At 42.1% G+C, this 18,722-nt stretch overlaps 1 protein-coding gene across 9 annotated transcripts in view; it reads left to right on the plus strand.

Moving 5' to 3' along the window:
- The first annotated feature begins 522 nt into the window (after positions 1-522).
- The window catches only part of LOC135097718 (uncharacterized), a 48,400-nt gene continuing 30,200 nt past the window's right edge, over positions 523-18,722 (plus strand). For 7 of the 9 annotated variants that reach the window (XM_063999714.1, XM_063999717.1, XM_063999718.1 and 4 more), the window contains exons 1-2: positions 523-657; positions 18,519-18,648. The gene's annotated coding sequence lies outside the window, so the exon portion shown is untranslated. Of the gene's footprint in view, positions 658-17,412; positions 17,507-18,518; positions 18,649-18,722 lie in introns of those variants that run through there. The other 2 variants (XM_063999720.1, XM_063999719.1) reach the window with 2 other exon arrangements.

Genomic DNA, 18,722 nt, shown 5'->3' on the forward strand with positions numbered 1-18,722 from the left:
TGCTGAAATAAAATGGTTCTCTCATAAGGGCGCAATGATGATTAATTTTTGTCTCCTTTATTTTCTTTCTTTTTTTTTAATGGTAATGCATGACGAGGGTTGCAGCATCACCATTATGGACACACTCTTCAAGACCCCCATTATTGTCCTCTCTGTGTGAAATGCGTATGGAAAGTACTTATAGAACACCAAATCCGAACTGTGGTCTCGGAATTTCGTGTTACTGGCCAGTGTTCAGTTATATGATGCTGCGAAGGGTCTTCGGGTCTTCCAGGCTCAATTCCCTAACCTTGCAGAAATTGAGTCCATTGCAATATGAAAAGGATATAAAAAAAGGTGCCAGATTATGAAAAAATGCAGTTGTAGTGTAGAATGTCACTAATATTGTACCGAAATGCATTATTCGTACACATTTTGAAATTTTTAAAGCATTCTGTACATCTTACCGTGTTGTTTTATATTTGACAGTGCCACCGAAGTCCCGAGCGGCTTCGAGACAAGGAAGAGAAGCTACGCGGTTCACTTCAGCCAGCCAGTCAGTGGTCAGTAGCGTCAGCTTCGTTGTGGTGTACGCGTGAGTCTTGTGTTTTCTTGAACGCTTATTTGGGCTTTAGGTGAACCAAAACTCTCCCAAAGCCTGTCCACAGTGGTCAGCAGGTATGTTAACTTGGTAATGAGTGTATTTGGACATATACTGCTAGTGAAACTGGTGTGTTATGCCTCGCTAGGCTAGTAGGAAGCAAGCGGTTGCCAGACCATTAATAACTAGCATTCTTAATTTTGCATAGTTATCAGTTTTTGTATTTCATATGACTATCTAGGATGTAAGTGTTTCCAGTGCCATGAATCTAAAAGAATGGTGCTTGAAATGGGAGGTTGTAAGGCTGAGGGACACGAAAATAGGCTTGAGTGTTGGCGAGAGTGGGCGGTGCGCCTACTGTCTAGGCGTCTCTGCTCCCTCACCACGCACCCCGCCGCTGTCACAACATTCCCCGGTATATTACACTTGTTTCTTGAATGTTTACCGTAAAGTTTGCAATCAGGAATCATCGCAAACATTAACCATTGTTGTCTTTCTGATCACCACCACATCCTCTGGCGTTCCACCTTCTACCACTCCGATATTATCTTCAACTTCCTTGTCGCTGTTTGTTCCTCCATCACTTTCATAACCATCATCAACTGCCTTTCCCTCATCAGCACATCCTTCACCTCCACCACATCAACTCGCTTCGCTTCATCATCAACTCATCCACACGAGGAATCATGTGGGGAGCCAAGAGTGAGAGAGCTGAGGTGAATCAACACTCGTTACTAGAATCACTGTTCATCTCATTAAATTGAGAGTGACTTACCTTGTTGCCATGGGTTTATCCATCCCCAACCCAGCCTGCCCCCAGCCTTACCTCCTCTAGTCTCACCTCCCCAGCGCCATCTTTCCAGCTTCCTGTTCTTAGCTTCGCCTCCCCAGCCTCACCTCCCCAGCCTTCCCTAGCCTCACCTCCTCAGTCCAACCTCCACAACCCTGACTTTCTAGTCTCGCCTCCTCTTCCCTGCTTACCATGCCACCCACCCCTCAGCTTCTCCACTCCCCAACTTTAGCAGTAACGACCCCCGCACGCCCCGTAATTGCACTAGTCATTACCGTGTGTGTGTGTGTGTGTGTGTCCACGAGGCGGCCAGGAAGCAGCATTAGTATTGGCCTTTAGGTATTTACATTGACGTATTTGGATGACGTGAATATCAAGCATCTCAGTTATACTTGAGGTGGGATTAGGTTAGCGGATGTTAGCTGGTTGTCTGTCTGTCTGTTTGTCTATCTGTTGATTTGTCTTTGTGCCGATACATCAGTCTTTTTTTTTTTCTTTTTACCTCAGTTTTATTCTGTCTGTCTATCTATGTGTCTTTCTTTCTCTGCATCAGTCTATCTATCTATCTATCTATCTATCTATCTATCTATCTATCTATCATTCTATCTATCTATCTGCATCTGTTTGTCTAATTTCATCCATCTATTCATATATCTGTCTTATCTACCTATGTAACTTCTCATTTCTCTCTCTCTCTCTCTCTCTCTCTCTCTCTCTCTCTCTCTCTCTCTCTCTCTCTCTCTCTGGTAGGCTCTGTGGTATGTGGTTTGTGTGGCAGTCTGAAGGTTTACGTTCGATCGTGGAAACCTCCTTTTTTCGTCACCTTCACCTGGATGTTGCGGCGTCATGACTCAGTTAGAATCATTGATGCAGTGAGGCGCTGGTCACTGCATCGCGGGGGCGCTTCGATGATGAATACTATCATGGGGGAACATTAGTAACTTCCAATAAAGTGTCCACCTAGTGTTAAGAAAGTGAGAGGAAGAAATGTTTGCCAACGCCCTTCATGAGGAGACGAAACGAACTGGAATAGACCAGAGAACCTCATGAAAATAAAGCCTTTTGCTTCACATTCGGTTTAAATTGTTGGACTTGCCTATGGACTCCCACACTCTGGCGTCTTGAATGAGTTTTTTTTTTTTTTATTGCATGAATACAAAAATAAAGTGAACCTCTTCCCTCTCACTCACAGTCTTCAAGGAACATTGTAGTTTTTGTTGTCCTTGGCACGAGCTCTTAAATGATAATACTAATAAAAAAAAAACAATAAAAAGATATATAATCCAGTAAAGATTTCCCTCCCACTTACAGTCGTCGTTTTCTAAGCTCTCCACGGCAGGACTCCACGCAGGTCGCAGGAAACTGAGGGCAGAGTCTTCTTTTTGTATAGCCTTTGTTCTACTGTTAATATTCATTCTGCTTCGTGGGTTGGGAAGTGTTAAGTTGATATTTTCTTGTGTCTTAATTCTACACAATTATAAAACATTTCTTTCTGGAAAGTGAGGAAATACGAGTCAATTCTTTACCTTCAGTTTTTGTTCCATTAATACGAATCCCTGTGCTATAAAAATATAGTAATGTTTAATAGATATTTATTTTCACTTTTTATATTGTTCAGCACATAATCTTAGCCACGTTCCTTAACAGTGAGGAGGGATGCATAGTGTGTATCCCTAACCTTTGTTGTACTGATACCATTCCTTCTGCCGTAACTTTAGTGCTTTCCGCGAAATATTTTTCTCACTTTGAAAGTTCTTTACGACATAAATATCAAACATGTTCTTGGAAAGTGAGAAAACAGGATTATTTTTATCTGTCCTTTGTTCTACGCCTACGATTCCTCCTGTTTCCTAGGTTCGATAATCTCAAACTGACATTTTCACGCTTTTGTAATTCTTCAAGGGAGAAATTTCAAACACGTTCTTCAGAGTGGGGAGGCCTGTGTCTTCTTTACCTCTAAACTTTGTTCTGGTGATATGATTTGTTCTGCGATGTAACGTTAATAGTCTTCAGTACATATTTTCTACCTTGGTTTAGTAATACCATTCTATTTGGTATGTGTGTCTTAAGCTGATATTTTCTTGTGTTCTGAGTTTTTAGGAGAGGTTTTAATTACGTTCACAAAAGTGAGGAAAGAAGAGCCTTCATAATCTTTACCCTTTTTCTACCAATGTGATTCCTTCTCTTACATCCGCTAGTAAGTCTTAAGTTCAATTTTCTCGTTTATATATATATATATATATATATATATATATATATATATATATATATATATATATATATATATATATATATATATATATATATATATAATTTTTTTTTATCTATTTATTTATTTATTTATTTATTTTTTTTATTTATTTATTTTTTTTTATTTTTTGCGATGGCATTCGAGGCATGGTCCATAAAAGTGAGGAGAGGAGTACTCTTTACCTGAAGCTTTTGTTTTGGTAATACGATTCCTTGTGGTGTGTAACTTAAGTATTGTTTTTGTAAGGTCTTGAAGACAGAATTTCACCACGTGCCTGGAGTGTGAGGCGGGAAGAGTCTCTTTATCGTTGGCCTTTTGGTCTTTTTATTTCATTACGACAGAATCTCAGCCACTTCCCTGAAAAGTGACGACCAACGAGTACATGATTTATTTGTGGGTTTTGTTATACTAATGTGATTCCTTTTGTTATGTAAGTTAGTGAGTTTAAGTGATGTATTCTCGTTTTCTTAATTCTTCTTGACTATTTTAAACCACGTTCCAGAAAACTAAGGAAGGATTATAATTCCTTATCTGTGCCTTGTAATGTGGCAGTGCAGATCCTTCTCTGATGTAGATTTTAAGTTTTTTTTTTTCTTTTTTTTTCAGAATTGTTCTGGGCAGATTTTAAACCATGTTCATTATGAAAAGTTTTATTAGTCTTTAAGGAAATATTTCATCTTTCTCTCGCCAAACTTCTGAGGACAATAATCTGAGCCACGTTCAAGGTGAAGGCTTCGTTTCATGGAATAGAAAGGGATGTGTTTTGTTAATGTGTAGCGGCAGATTCATCCCAGAGCGTGTCTTTATAAGCTAGGGAGTCTTAGGCAAACATTTTCTTTTCTACTTCAGTTCCTCTGGATAGAAATCTGAGCCACATTCCTGGCAAAGTGAGAAGAAGTTTGTGTTTTCTTTATTTATAGCGTTAGTTTTATTTCCAGGGCTCATTTTTGGCACGTAAGTATATGTTTTATTTTTATTTATTACTTTTTTGATGAGGGAGGTGGACGTGACCAGAGTTTGAACTGAGCAGACTGAAAAGACTAGCGTTAACTGACTGAACCACAAGGCACTTGTTTTGTGCGTGTAAGCAAGCTACTCTTAAGTACATATTTTGTTTTATACATTTACCACGACGGAAATTTCTCAAGTATGGCAAAAAAAAGGCTCCTTTCCTTCCAACAGATTTATTAGAGTCGTGTTTGTCACTTCCAGCTTTACATTTTAGGTTAGATGGTCGTAACAATAAACTACACATGCAAGACTTAAAGAATAACATTTCCTTCCACAAGTCACTGTGATTAAGTTCCTCATCTGTAACATCCATTCCATCCCAGCGATTTCTTGTGGTGTGTAGGTAGGCAGAACAACACTGGGTCTACAAGCTGCTCATGTTTGTCTGTCTGTCCACGCGTCGCCTGGAACTCGTGTACTGAAAGCCTGCAAGAAAATTATATCTTGGAACGAGTGAGGAGAGCGGCAGGCAGATCTTGGCAACCCCTTAGCGAAGTCCTAGTGTATGTAAACCTGCGTGTAAGGTCTCTTCGAGCTCCCGGGCTGGGAGGTGGTGCAGTTTTGTGTACTGGTAGGTGTATTGTATCGGTAGCGGTGTGTGTCCCTTCCCTGTCGTGCAATTCAGGTACTATCGGTGCCTTTTGAGTGTCGCGGCTTCTGAGTCTTTATGAAACGTGTTGGTGTGAAGTGTGGGTTTGAGAGGCACCACTGGCAGGCCACGAAGAACAGTGTGGCCCGAGTACTTCAGGCTTTTTACTGTTTATTTTATCGATGGTCAGTGAAATTCGGTACTGCTCGAACCCTTTGACTTGCGTGGCTTTTCATCAGCCTTTATAGAATGGTATAAAGTGTGGCTGTCAAAGACACTACTGGCAGCAAAAAGGATGACAGGACACTTCACACCTTTTGTGCTTGTTTCATTGTTGGTCACTAAACAAAAAATTGTGTGTGTGTGTGTGTGTGTGTGTGTGTGTGTGTGTTATTCATTCAGCACTAGGGAGCAGACAAGTATTAACCACTTCCCGGCGGAGGATCCATATACAGACGTTTCGAAATTGGGACTTTTTGTCGGCGCGTCTATATATAGACGTTTGCTCTGATTTGACCACACTAGATTGTAGCATGGTCTATATATAGCGATTCCTTACTACTAGCAAAATTAATAAAATAAATCGGTATTTGGCATCTCAAATCCGCTGACACTTGCCGACATTGCCTCTCAAGGACAGTCACCGCTTGTGCTTTGTTGTTGGCGGATATGTAACTCACATCAGCTAACACTAAGAGTTATTGCCTTTTTTCTATTTTCCTTTATTATTAGTTTATCATGTGAAGGAGAAGGAGACCTCTTAAGCCGGAAGATATTACAGCTTTGGTAGCTGAGGATATAGATGCTGATTTTTTGGATGATTTTGATGATTCTGATTCATCTACTGTCAGTACTTACACTGATACAGAATCAGACTCTGAGGTTGAGCCAGATGACCAGTCTGATGCTGAAGAAGAAACAGATGCTGATGATGATATTCAAAATAACTGGCAAAGTCAATCAGCTGTTGACAGAGAGCCTTTTCCCTTTACGGGAGATAGTGGTGTAAAACTTGTCCTGGAAGATGACCAGTCACCTTTAGAAATATTTCATGCTTTTTTTGATGACGAATTGCTGGATCACATTATATCAGAGACCAATAAGTATGCAGCAAAAGTCTGTGATGAAAAAAAGGAGAAAGGGTAAAATGAAGAGAAAAAGCAGACTTGTTATGGAGAGATACTAACAAAGGAGAAATGTATGCATTTCTTGGATTGCTCCTTTTACAAGGAATTGTGAAAAAGCCATCTATCTATTCATATCACTCTACCAATCAGCTTATTGCTACTCTTTTTTTTGGAAAATGTATATCAAGAGACAGATTTGCTCTTCTTCTAAAGTACCTGCATTTCACTGACAATGAGGATAACAGTGACCCTACATACAAGTTCAAGGAGGTCCTGGATATTCTCATACAAAGATTAAAATCATCTTATGTTCCAAAGCAAAATGTAAGCATTGATGAGTCTCTCCTGCTCTGGAAAGGCAGGCTAAAGTGGAAGCGATGTATTCCACTAAAACGAGCTACATTCGGTATAGAAAGTTATATCTTAGCTGAGTCTGATACTGGCTATGTTTGGGATCTTTTAGTCTACACAGGAAAGAAAACAAAATATGACTTTGAAATAGAAACCTTGTCAGATGAAAAAGTGGAAACACTTACAAAGCCTACTCAGATAGTTTTGAGACTAATGCAGTCCCTACTGAATCAGGGCTACATTCTGGGAGTTGATCACTTCTACACCTCACCAGAATTGTTTGAAATTCTTCTTGACAACAAAACGATGGAATAGGCACTGAGATCCAACAGAAAACTGCTATCCTCGGAAGTTAATTACAAAATTCTGAAGAAAGGTGAAACTGTAGTACAGTACAAGCATAAAATGATGCACATGAAATGGAGGGATAAGAAATATGTGAACATGCTAAGCACAGTATATGAGGATTCTATGAAAGAGGTAACAGTAGCAGGGAAGCAAGTAAGTAAGCCAGATGTGTGCATCAGATACAGGAAACATCACATGGCTGGAATAGATAAAATGGACCAAATAATCTCCGTACAAACATCAGCTCGGAAGGAAGGTGTGAAGAAATATTATAAGTAAATATTTCTCAGATTGCTGGACATTTCATCACTTAAGTGCCATGTTATTTACAAAGCAAATGGTGGACGGAAATGCTTCCTTGACTTCAAGCTACAGTTGACTTGAGATAATCTCAAAATATGCTGGTGACATCTACCACCTAAGGAAGCCTAGTGGTGATCTCTCTCTTGGGCCATGTCCAGCACGACTCAGTGGAAGACATTCATTTCTTTGTAGAGACAGGATCCCATGATGAAAATAGTGATAAAAAAAGTCCAAAGACAGTGTGCCTATTGTGCTCTACTCATAAAGAAGAAAAGAAGCATGTACAGCTGTGATGTGTGTCAGCTAACACTGTGCGTTGTGCCATGCTTCAAACTATACCACACGGTAGCAGCTTTGCCTAAAACTGAATAAGTACAAAAAGAATACGTAAAACAAATGAAAAAAAAGTGGAGGGAGGGTAAACCACATCCAGGTCACAAGTCCTGGACATTGTCTTTGCAATGAGTGTGAGTGACTCTAAACCTTCATATAAATGTATCAATATACATATAACCAACCAAACTTAAATAAGGTCTATATATAGATTCAAGTGTTTGTTCAGTTTTACGGCAGGGTCATATATATATAATATATATATATATATATATATATATATATATATATATATATATATATATATATATATATATATATATATATATATATATAAAGGTCCACTTAAATGCCAGCTCCCAAAGCGACATCAGATCAAATAACAGAGGATAAGTGTCTCGAAACTTCCATCTTGAAAGAATCCAAGTCAAAGGAGGGAAAAAATACAGATGTAGGGAGGGAGTTCCAGAGATTACCAGAGAATGGATGAATGATTGAGAATACTGGTTAGCTCTTGCATTAGAGAGGTGGGCAGAATAGGGATGAGAGAAAGAAAAGGAGAGGAGGAATGCAGTCAGCAAGATCAGAAGAGCACTTAGCGTGAAAGTAACAGTAGAAGATAGTAAGAGATACAGCATTGCGGCGATGAGAGAGAGGCTAAAAACAATCAAAGAGAAAATGATAAGACGAAAAGCTTTTGATTCCATCCTGTCTAAAAGAGCGGTATGGGTGGAACCCCCCCCCACCCTCCATGTGTGAAACATACACCATACATGGACAGATAAGGCCCCTGTACAGAGTTACCAGTTGGTGTGGGAAAGATGAGAAAACTGGCGGAGACGACTCAGAACATCTAATTCATAGAAGCTGTTTTAACTAGAGATGGTATGTGAAGTTTAAAGTTTATAGTATAAGTAAAGGACAAACCACTGACGTTCAGTGTTGAGCGTCATTGAAGAGGGGATAGTTTATCTGGAAGGTTGTGACGATTTGTTAGATGGAGGATTTGAGTTTTTGAGGTATTGAACAATACTAAGTTTAGTCTGTCCCAGTCAGAAATTTTAGAGAGATCAGAAGTCTGGTGTTCTGTGGCTCCCCTGCGTGAGCTGTTTACTTCCTGAAGGTTGGGCGTCTACGAAAAGACATGGAAAAGTGTAGGTTATCATCAGCGTAGGAGTGGATATGATAAGAAGTTTGGTTTAGAAGGTCACTGATGAATAATAGGAAAAGAGTGGGTGACATGACATAATCCTGAGGGACACAATTGTCAACAGATTTAGGAGAAGAACAACGACCGTCTACAGCAACGACCATAGCAGAAATAGCACGGTCAGAAAGGAAACTTGAGATGAAGGTACAGAGAGGGATAGAAGCCGTAGGAGGGTAGTTTGGAAGTCAAAGCTCGGTGCCAGACTCTATCAAAAGCTTTTGATATGTCTAAGGGAACAGCGAAAGTTTCACCAAAATCCCTAAAAGAGGATGATCAAGACTCAGTAAGGAAAACCAGAACATTATCAGTAGAACGCCCATGACAGAACCCACACTGGCGATCAGATAGAAAGTTGTGAAGTGATAGATGTTTAAGAATCTTCCTGTTGAGAATAGGTTAAAAAACTTAAGTAAGGCAGGAAATTAAAGCAATAGAACGGTGATATGAGGGATGAGAGCGGTCACTCTTTTTAGGAATACATTGAGTGTAGGCACAACAAGTACTTGAAGAGAAATAGAGAAATGTAGTAATCAGTGGCAGTGTTTAGCATGACGACAAGAACTGCCCTACTCAGTATTTCCTAAGCTCTACTTGACACAAAGTGTCCATTAACACGCGCAGTGCTATGTAGCTGGCCAGCACATTGTTCTTGAGGCACTGTGTGTGAGTTTTCGTCTTGGACATGTCTATGAAAAATCCAAAAGTCATGATTTGCTTGTTGTCATTCAGGTGCTGAAAACACCTGACGTGGTGGTAGCGGTGGATACCTGTCCTGCAAGGCAGGTGATGGTCATGGCGGTGGATACCCGCCCTGCAGGACAGGTGGTGGCGGTGGATACCCGTCCTGTAGGACAGGTGGTGGCAGTGGATACCCTTCCTATAGGACAGGTAGTGGTCATGGCGGTGGATACCCGCCCTACAGGACAAGTGCTAGCGGTGGATATCGGTCCTGCAGAACAGGTGCTAGTCATAGCGGTGGATACCTGTCCTGCAGGACAGGTGGTGGCAGTGGATACCCGTCCATCAGGACAGGTGGTGGCAGCGGATACCCGTCCAACAGGACAGGTGGTGGTAGTGGATACCCGTCCAGCAGGACAGGTGGTGGCGGTGGATACTCGTCCAACAGGAGTAGTAGTAGTAGTAGTTTATTGACAAAGTACCATTACAAATTGATAAGATACATATTATTCTGATCTCTACTTCGTCCAAATTGAATTGATAAGTCACATTATGTAGAGAGCCGCTTACTAGGTATTAATAACTAAACAAATTATCTTAAGTTTAAGAACTTTCCTACTGAGTACATAGAAAATACAAAAAAGAAATTCACCGAAATAAAACATGACACGTACATTTAAATGCAAAAATTACCAGAGCTTAGAGAATATAAGTAAAATACATTAACAGTATTTACCTTAAACAGATGTCTGCCCTATCTTTTAAGAGTAATTTTTATAAAATTTCAGAACTGCATATACATAGTCACAAACTTCCTCCAGATGGGTGTTATCAGTAAACATTGCTTGTAGGGTGTCATATGTGATGTGTGGGTGGTCATTCCTGTGTTGTGCACTGAGTGGACAGTGTAGCAATGCATGTTCCTCTGTTTGTATGTGTGTGCCATCACAGGGACACACACGCTGGTCACGCGGGGTTCGACTCCACCGCCCCACTTCAATTCGGAGACTGTGTGACATGAGACGTAGTCTGGTGAAGGCCTCACGTTTGTAATCTGGTACATATTGTGTGGTGCTGTAGATCGGGTGAACCATTAATGACGGATTCATATATGTTATATAAGTTGTTAGCTTTGTGGCGCCTGGAGCTTTTTCTCTTACAGTTTGCTTAACATGATCGAGTTCATCAGGGTTCCTGTTTCTTGATCTTACTTGTTCCAAAAACCGATAACCTGGAGTGTTTTCTTCCCTACATAAGTTGTATATGTAGTGAAAAGGAATGTCTCTGTCCATCTGATCAGCTAGTGTTATAAATTTGTATCTTCTGTCAGCCACTAGCTTATTTAACGGGTTGATTTCAGCTTCTATCATGCAGAGATTTATACTAGTATTTTTCCTCACTCCCATTAAACATTTGATCAGCTTATTATACTGTTTTTCTACACTTTTTGAATTATTACTGAACCATGACTCACAGCTATATAATAAGGCACTTGTTACTGCAGCATCAAATACTTTCTTTTTATAAACAAAAGGCATTAGAGTGTTACTGGCACAAAATATGGCAAACTTATTCACTATGGCCTCACTCGCGGTGTGGTGCAGTGCTGTAACAGTGTTCGTGTGGGCCGCGTCGGTGAACCATGCGCCCAGGTACAGGTACTGGTTACAGTATTGCACCTGCACCCCGCCACTGTTCAAACTCTGTCTATCATTCTCATCACCGTTGATCACAAAGAACTTGGTTTTCTTCTCATTGATTAGCATTCCACTTTCTTTACAGAATTCCGAAACAGAGGCTAGTTTTTTTAAGCACATTTTTCGGGAAGTCGCAAGTACTACAGCATCATCCATTAGTAATAATACATGTAAACTACCGAGAAAGCCATCTCTTTCTACAGCTCTTTTTAGCATTTGTACCATTTTATCTATATATATTACAAATAATAAACTACTTGTTGGTGCACCTTGGCGGACACCTACAGTTGTGTCTATTATTGCAGATTTTAATATGTTCTTCGTGCAAGTGTACATTGCTTTTATGATATACAACATTACTTTACCACATCCTAATTCTTTTAATCTCTTAACCAATTTATTTCTGGGCACTCTGTCATAAGCTTTACTAAAGTCAATGAAAAGTACATACAATTTATTTTTCTTATAATTGGCATAATCACATAGTAATCTTAAGGATATCACATGTTCCAAGCACCCTCTGCCTTTTTGAGCGCCTGCCTGACATTTATCAATGTTAAACCAAAGTTTAAGTCTGTTCAATATTAATGTGTCAAAAATCTTAGCTAGTGTGTCCATGATACATATACCTCTATAATTTCCACATAACATCTTGTTACCTGACTTAAACAGTACTGTTAGTTTGCTATAACACCATACTTGGGGGTACAACACTTTCAATAATATAATATTAAATATTGTCAAGAAGAACATTAACCAAGATGCTGGTAACATTCTGAACACACCAGGACACATTCCACAGTAACTCTTATTCACATTTATATCACAATTTACCTGACTCAGTTCCTCATACGTGAAAGGATCATCTAATATGGGTATATAAGGTGCTGTACTAATATCACAACTGAAACTTGTTCGTGCATTTTCAGTATTCAATAGTTTTTCAAAATGTTCTTTAAATTGAGCATCGTTGGGTCTGTCACCTTTATTTTGATCAACGTTTCCCTTCCAGTTGATAGATTTCCATATCATTTTTGTGTCGTTGGTCTCCAATATTCTCTTCCATCTTGGCTCCATCGAGACCCAGTTGTTGTTCGCAGCAACTTGTCGTTGTTGGTTCGTCACTCTGGTGGTGGGAACAGCAGCAGCAGCCGCCCTGATGATGCGGCAACCTTCGGTTACCGCTGCCTCCACCTCATGTACCTCGCTGTTTCCTGTCAGTACTGGAGTTGGGGTCACTTGTAATTCCCTTGTCAGTGCGCCTAGGTCCACATCCTTGTACTGTATGCTCTTAGGTAGTGATGGCTGTATCTTTTCTGCACACCGTGGCTTCCCCAGTGCTGATGCCCTGCGCAGCAGCTCGGTAGAAGACGCAGCCTGTCTTGCAGCGATGGTCACGGTGACACAGAGAGAGGCGTGGTCAGCTCTCGGTACTGTTTGATCCATGTGGAGGTTTGTGATCATATCTACACATTCATTCTTAATCACACATAAGTCAATTTCAGATAACCAACGTTCGCGTCTTCTGAATGATAAGTCGCCTCCTAATAATTTCCCGTTGCGGTGAAGGTGGTTTGCCACGGCCAGGTGGCAGGCAGGTGGTGGCGGTGGATACTCGTCCAGCAGGACAGGTGGTGGCGGTGGATACACGTCCAGAAGAACAGGTGGTGGCCGTGGATACCCATCCAGCAGAACAGGTGGTGGTGGTGAATACCCGTCCAGCAGGACAGGTGGTGGCGGTGGATACTTGTTCAATACTTGTCCTGTCCAGCAGGACAGGTGGTAGTCATGGCGGTGGATACCCGTCCAGCAGGATAAGTGATGGTCATGGCGGCGGGTATGGTGGATACCCGCCCTGCAGGACAGATGGTGGCAATAGATACCCGTCCAGAAGGACAGGTGGTGGCAGTGGATACCCGTCCAGCAGGACAGGTGGTGGCAGTGGATACCCGTCCAGCAGGACAGGTGGTGGCGGTGGATGGCTGTCCAGCTGGACAGGTGGTGGTCATGGCGGTGGATACCCGTCTAGCAGGACAGGTGATGGCATTGAATACCAGTCCAGCAGGACAGGTGATGGCAGTGAATACCCGTCCCGCAGGACAGGTGGTGGCCGTGGATAACCTTCCAGCATGACAGGTAGTGGCGGTGAATACCCGTCCAGCAGGACAGGTGGTGGCGGTGGATACCCGTCCAGCAAGACAGGTGGTGGCGGTGGATTCCTGTCCAGCAGGATAGGTGATGGTAATGAATACCCGCCCTGCAGGACAGGTGGTGGCGGTGGATACCTGTCCAGCAGGACAGGTGATGGTCATGGCGGTGGATACCCGGCCTTCATGACAGGTGGTGGCTGTGGATGGCGGTGGATACCCTTCCAGCAAGACAAGTGGTGGCGGGGAATACCCGTCCAGCAGGACAGGTGGCAGTCATGGCGGTGGATACCCGTCCAGCAGGATAGGTGATGGTCATGGCGGCGAGTATGGTGGGTACCCGCCCTGCAGGACAGATGGTGGCAATAGATACCCGTCCAGCAGGATAGGTGGTGGCAGTGGATACCCATCCAGCAGGACAGGTCGTGGCGGTGGATGCCCGTCCAGCTGGACAGGTGGTGGTCATGGCGGTGGATACCCGTCTAGCAGGACAGGTGATGGCATTGAATACCAGTCCAGCAGGACAGGTGATGGCAGTGAATACCCGTCCCGCAGGACAGGTGGTGGCCGTGGATAACCTTCCAGCATGACATGTAGTGGCGGTGAATACCCGTCCAGCAGGACAGGTGGTGGCGGTGGATACTCGTCCTGCAGGGCAGGCGGTGGCGGTGGATACCCGCCCTGCAGGACAGTGGTGGCGGTAGATACCCTTCGTACAGGACAGGTGGTGGCGGTGAATACACGTCCTACAAGGACAGATGGTGGCGGTGGATACCCGTCCTGCAGGACAGGTGATATTCATGGCGGTGGATACCCGTCCAGCACGACAGGTGATGGTCGTCGCGGTTTATACCCGTCCTACAGGACAAGTGATGGCGGTGGATACCCGTCCTACAGGTCAGGTGGTGGCGGTGGATACCTGTCCTACAGGACAGGTGGTGGCGGTGGATACCCGTCCTTCAGGACAGGTGATGGTCATGGCGGTGGATATCCGTCCTACAGGACAGGTGGTGGCGGTATATACCTGCCCTGCAGGACAGGTGATGGTCATGGCGGTGGATATCCGTCCTACAGGACAGGTGGTGGCGGTGTATACCCGCCCTGCAGGACAGGTGATGGTCATGGCGGTGGATATCCGTCCTACAGGACAGGTGGTGGCGGTGTATACCCGCCCTGCAGGACAGGTGATGGTCATGGCGGTGGATATCCGTCCTACAGGACAGGTGGTGGCGGTGTATACCCGCCCTGCAGGACAGGTGATGGTCGTGGCGGTGGATACCTATCCTGCAGGACAGGTGGTGGTGGTGGACACCGGCCCGTCCCGCAGAATTGACTTCCAATATCATTCTCCCTCCACTGAGGTGCTGTGGTTCAGGAGTACTCCTTCTTTTCATTTGACGGTCTCCTTTCCAATGTTCTGTGTTTTCACTGAAGGACGCCCTTCACGAAGTGGATGACGTCCATCGCGTCTTTATTGTGTGAGGATGCGTCAGATTTTCTCTTAGTTTATTCTACTTTTGCTGTTCCCTGGTGGCTTGCCTCGTGACTCTCCCTGAACTGGTAGTTTAGTCGTCCCTGGCAGCGGCCGACTCTGCCCTGGTGCAGGCATACTGCTGGGCTGAGTCCCACTTGGGGAACCTCGCCCTGGTCTGTGCGATCCTCACCCCCTCCTGCTACGAGAGCTGGACGTTGGGGTAAACAAACTTTTTATCGTATAAAACGATTTTAAAATTAAATACTTATTGTGATCCTCATCGGTGCGACAAGACATTTGTAGATTGAGTGAAGAGAGATGGTGAGGAAGGGATCGCAGGTTTGGGGCGTGAAGGGTGAGGAGAGAGAAGGCACGGTGTGTGGAAGGTTTGTTTGGAGGGGCTGTTTTGCCATAACAGGAAGGTGTGGCTTTAAGAAGAAGAAAGTGAAGCAGCAGCAGCATAAAAAAAAAGAGAGTGCACATGTGTGTGCAGATTTAACTGGGGCTTAAGAAAAAATAAATAAAATAAATAATTGGAAATTGATTGTAGTGTGTATACTTTATATGCACATTGTCACTACTACTACTAGCCTACTGGCTCCTTGTAGCTGCTTCTTATTAATTCTCTCTTCCAGCATTATTGTAACTATAAATCTCTCTTCCAGCATTATTGTAACTATAACAAGAATTTATAATAATTAGGAGAATATTGATGACGTGGTAAGCATGATGGCAAATATTTATATCTTTGTTTCTTCCATATATCGCTTTATATTACTCCAACGTTTTCCTTCTGCGTTTGTTCCTTTTCTTTCTTTCAGGCTCAGAGTGAGCATCGTAGGAATGGCAGCCATCTTGATAGACTTGTAAAAACTGGGAACACCACCGACAGCTTCAGCAGGTCCTGGCACTGGTTCTTCAGTGTTGAGTGGCAACCGTTCATTTGACAAAGAATAGCTGTTTCAAGGGTTTAGGGAAAAAAGTTTTAAAGTTACAAGTTTGTTCACATTTTGTTTGGTGGTGTGTGGAAGTAATTTCGCAGTCTGTCAGTAGCACATCGGACTGCTTCCGTCTTGGATCACTGAGCTGCTGCATTTATTTATTTTTTTCAGATCACTTTATGTTTGCTCTAGAACAAATCTTAGAAGTTATATGAGTAACTATTGTCCTTGAATTCATTGTTATTTTCATTTGTTTATTTATTTATTTATTTTTTCCTTCTTCTTCATCATCATCTTCTTTTTCTTCTTTTCTTCTTCTTCTTCTTCTTCTTGTTCTTCTTGTTCTTGTTCTTGTTCTTGTTCTTCTTCTTCTGCTTCTTCTTCTTCTTTTTTTTTTTCTTCTTCTTCTTCTTCTTCTTCTTCTTCTTCTTGTTTTTTGTTCTTCCGCTTCTTCTTTTTCTTCTTCTTCTTCTTATTATTATTATTATAATTATTGTTAATAATATTATTATTATTATTATTATTATTATAATTATTGTTATTATTATTATTATTATTATTATTGTTATTGCTATTATTATTATTATTATTATTATTATTGTTATTATTATTATTATTATTATTATTATTGTTGTTGTTCAGACATTCCGACAAGCTGGAGGAGGAGGTGAGAAGAAATACAAGTGTTGGGAGGTGAGTTTATTCCCGACTAGTTCCCCTGAAGAAGCTTGTGCGAAACTAGTCGGGAATAAACTATCCTCCCAGCACTTGTGTTTCTTCTCACCTCCTCCTCCATTATTAGCATCATTATATTCCGGAATTACTAGTAAGTAGTGACGTCAGTAAATTTGCGAATGACACCAAATTACGAAGATAAGACAGGACTGGATAGAAAGTATGATTGGACAGAAAAGTGTGAAATGAAATTCGATATCAATGAGGTAGCGTTCTCTACGTAAGAAGTAAGAGAGAGAGAGAGAGAGAGAGAGAGAGAGAGAGAGAGAGAGAGAGAGAGAGAGAGGGATGCACAATATATAACAGCAGCTTAAAGGCCAGGGAGATAGCTAAATCTTCGAGAGAGAGAAAACAAAGTGATACTACAAGTCTGCGGCCTATAAAACAGTGCATTTAGTGCTTTGATAAGGCCTCTCTTACATTACGGTGTACAGTTGTGGCTGTGCAAAGAAGAGTGACTAGGATGATCCAGGGACTGAAAAAAAAAAAGCTAGTCACTGGAATGGTGTAGGGAGCGTGGTGATACGATAGAGGTATTTCGATATCATTAAGGTAGGCTTTACCTCCTCATACGGTGTTCCATCCCTCGAAGTAATAATAATGATAATAATAATAATAATGATAATAATAATAAGTGAATTGATAAGTAAATACATCCGCCAATTCATGATGACTTAAGATTTCTCGGCCTGGGTGCTGGACCTTACAAGTCTCCTGATACTTCATCTTGCTATTCTTGTCATGTGCCTTACCCGAATAGAATGGCTGGCGGGGGGGAGGGGCGGAAAGGTGACAGGCGAGGTGCAGGCTGAGGGTCATGGCAGGGTTAGTTGGGAGAGCTCAGCCCCAGTGAACGCTCGTGTGTGTCAGCTGAAGGACACCAACACTGCCCGGTGATCCATCTGGGTGGTGCCAAGCGATGAACATGTACTGGTGTTTTGGTGAGTAGATTAGGTAGTGGTGATACGAAGAGATTTAACAATACGGCCCTTAGATGTTCTTCCATATGATGTATGCTAACAATCGCGTGTGTGTGTGTGTGTGTGTGTGTGATGGGAATAAGGTACCTAAGTTTGTTAGTGAACACGTACTATTATTTAGTATACTATCATTTGCTCCTTTACTTTACTGAAAACAGTACGGTTCATATTGAAAGCATGTTATAAAACTACATTGTGGTTTGTAAGCATGAACTCTGCCGTCTCCCATCGTCTGCAGCAGTGACTACGTGAGGTGGAGACTAAAGGAAGGGGAGTAGGGGAGCTGCCAGGTGCCTCCACACGCCCTACAATTGCACGAGGGAACATTCTTTTCTTGTTCTTTCACAACATCCTCACTTTATTTTACCAACCGTGATTCAAGTAAGAGAGAAATACAAACAATTTTAAACCGTCAAATAAACTCACCGTTCGCGAAAATATTCTAACGTGTATTTTGAAATTGCCGCGTGACTGGATATGTAAGGGAAAGTGGAAAGCCAGGAAGCGCCACAATCATAATGTTATTCAGTCTTGGAAGATGATTGAGTTACCCCGGTTAGCATCCAAAACTGGAAAGGTGTGGATATTCTTTAAGTAAAACGTCGACCTGCTATACCATGGAACTGAGGTTTCATAAGCGAGTGGGGTTGTTCGTCCTAGTGGAAACATTGTTGAGTGACCATTCTATAATTATCATATTAGCCAATATAACAAATAGTTTACCTAAAGGAACTGGTGTGTGACTATTGTACGACACTATACGCAGATTATCAACTTCCAAGAGGAATTATTCTGCGATTGCGTTGGAAGTGGTAAACTATTCTGTAATTATCGAACTTACCGCTATAAAGAAACTCTATCTATAATTATCACTAATCCGAAATTATTGTACTCGACACTACAAAGATAATTTACATGAACGAATGAAATGTGTATTGTCATAAACCATACAACCATCTTTCCCTTACTCTAGGTGCGGCGTTGATGCTGGTAACAGTGGTGGGGATCCCGGCACACAGCCAGCAGGCATCGGCAGCATCCTTCCGCCTGGTCACCGCTTACACGTTAAACCGAACTGATGACTCCACTCAAACATTTCTCAGGTAACACTTAATACGCCGCACCGAAGATGGATAGATAAGTACTATTACTTATATATTTTCAGTCTTAAAGTTAG

This window comes from Scylla paramamosain, unplaced genomic scaffold (genome assembly GCF_035594125.1).
Source record: "Scylla paramamosain isolate STU-SP2022 unplaced genomic scaffold, ASM3559412v1 Contig30, whole genome shotgun sequence".
NCBI classification, from domain to species: Eukaryota; Metazoa; Arthropoda; class Malacostraca; order Decapoda; family Portunidae; genus Scylla; species Scylla paramamosain.